Raw genomic sequence first — 2500 nt, 5'->3', positions numbered from 1 at the left:
GGGCTGAGATGGGAAAACGTATCCGAAGAAAGACTACAAGATGTTCAATTAAAATGCTCCCTACACTGGAATCGAACTCGGATTTTCTGAGTGCAAATTGCGAAGCTCAGAACCACCACCGCTACAGACGTTAGGGTTATGTTTGTTGTTGCCGGTGGTGGTGGTGGTGGTAGTGGTAGTTGTAGTGATGTTGTTATTGTTGGTGGTGGTAGTGTTGTTGTTGTTGTTGTGTGCGTGTGTGTGTGTGTGTGTGTGTGTGTGTGTGTGTGAGAGAGAGAGAGAGATAGAGAGAGAGAGAGAGAGAGAGAGAGAGAGAGAGAGAGAGAGAGAGAGAGAGTGAGAGAGTGAGAAAGAGGGTGAGCCTATCCTTCCGCATTATTTGGAGCCCCGAAAAGCGTGCCTCTCTTAAGTAGCGGGTGAGGCAGTCCGATCTCCCTGAGTCTCCTCCAAAGAGATGTCACCACCAGATGTTGTTATTGTTGCTGTTGTTGTTGGTGGTGGTGGTGGTGGTCGGGATGGTGGTATGGTAGTAAGACTTCATATTTCGTTTCGTAAATAATGATTTTGTTCAAGTTTAAGTGCAAATTTGGACATTTAGAAGACAGAAGGATGCAGCAGACAGATCGAGAAACTCGAAAAGAAATTCACCCCGATGGGATCGAACTCAGGTTTTCTGTATGCGACTTTGAAACGCGTAACCGCTACGCCACAGACGCCAGTCTAGATCATTCCAATATTGTCATTATCGTGAAAGGGAAGGAAAGGGAAGAACCATCATCAGATGCAGAATGTAGATCCATGATGTTGAATGTAATCAGAAATCAGTGGCGTGAGACATTGCGGTATATGTGATGAATGTGTGTGTGTGTGTGTGTGTGTGTGTGTGTGTGTGTGTGTGTGTGTGTGTAAGCGTGTATGTATGTGTGTGTGTGTAAGCGTGTGTGTGTGTGTGTGAGAGAGAGAGAGAGAGAGAAAGAGAGAGAGAGAGACAAAAAGAGAGGGGGGATGAAGAGAGAGTATAGAGAATGATAGTGAGTGTTTGTATGTGTATGTGTGTGGGGTTTTTTATGAGAGGGGGGTTGGGTGAGGGGGTGGGGTGATTAGCTCGTGCCCAGGGAATCGTTGGCTGTCCTTTCATCGTCCGAGCGACGACATCGATGCCTTATGGAGCGGACATGGAGCTCCAATGTCATCAGATTCACAGAACAACACACAGAATGTACGGGAAAGATAGATGGTGTTGGGAATTTCCTCAAGAGGCTTCGGTTGGCTTTATCTACTTTTGTTTAGTCTGCCTAGTATGGCGATCAGCTTTTTTTATAATAAGACTTGTTTTAGAGAAGCTTCTCTGCAATCCTGACAATTATGGCTTCAAGATACCCATTCTGTGGATACATTAAAATTGCTCCTATACACCCGAAACATGGTGAATATTCACATTCCTGAAAGAAAGATAATATTTTACTATTTGACTTTCATTTTGAACTCCAAGAGTGTTTTTGATTACTTTGAATTTTGCTGGAATATATTACATTCAAAATTAGAAGTATTAACAGCTACCTACCCGTAAAAGGATACTACATATCTTTGTTCTCTCTGTCTTTCTTTGTTCCCAGTTATACAATTTTCCCCTCTGTAATGTGGGTGGCTTGCGGGTGCTCTAGTGTGGTTTATTCTTTCCTTTCCTGTCAAACATCTATCGTCCTTCTCTCTCCTCTTCCTTTTTGTGTTCATTGCTCTCTTGTAACACCTCTAATTTTGCTCTTATGTGACCTTATTGTGTTGCAAGTGCCGTAAAACTTTTACTGAAACTAAAACTGTTCCCCCTATCGTTTGTTAGTGCTCTGTGATTAACAGTGTTGACCGGCGGAATCGGAATCCTGTGTGGGTCATTCCGGGGCGAGAGGGGGGTCAATCCGGAGTGGTAGCTGATGTCCAGTGTAGCGTGAGTCACATCAGATCTGATGGTTTGACCACATCTCTCACTGAGGGCGAAACTGGCCCATCGTGATGGATTGGGGGTCAGATGACCGGATGACGTGCATCAAGTCTGCTTGCCTGGATGTTATCGGCTGGTTCAGATTTTTTTCTAAAGAGGTTGTGTGTGTGTGTGTGTGTGTGTGTGTGTGTGAGTGTGTGTGTGTGTGTGTGTGTGTGTGTGTGTGTGTGTGTGTGTTTCAATGTGTATTTTTGTGTATATTTGTGTGTTTGCCTGTGTGTCTCTGTGTGTTTGAATGTATGTATGAATGTGTGTGTGTGCTTTGAGACACTTTGAAAAGAAGAAGAAGAATCTACTTTATGCGCGAGTGCTAACAAAACGACGGAATATTTGTCCAAGGTATTAATGTCTGATATCTTGCAAAAAACAATTACTGAACTTGGCACCCCACGACTGGTGTTATGTAATACACTGTGGGCTTATATTAGGTGGTTATTCTCCCACTCTTTCTCTATTTCTTTTTTTATTCTCTTCATATCTAACTGTCATTCTCTCTCTCTC

The 2500-nt window shown here is 43.4% G+C and overlaps 1 protein-coding gene across 1 annotated transcript in view; it reads left to right on the top strand.

The window, feature by feature from the left end:
* Positions 1-2500, top strand: part of LOC101851239 (protein O-mannosyl-transferase TMTC2) — a gene marked incomplete in the record, with an annotated part of 90456 nt that overhangs the window by 52153 nt on the left and 35803 nt on the right.

This window comes from Aplysia californica, unplaced genomic scaffold (assembly GCF_000002075.1).
Source record: "Aplysia californica isolate F4 #8 unplaced genomic scaffold, AplCal3.0 scaffold00022, whole genome shotgun sequence".
NCBI lineage: Eukaryota > Metazoa > Mollusca > Gastropoda > Aplysiida > Aplysiidae > Aplysia > Aplysia californica.
The sequence above is the reverse complement of the archived record's forward strand: the minus strand, read 5'-3'. Positions and strand labels throughout refer to the sequence as shown.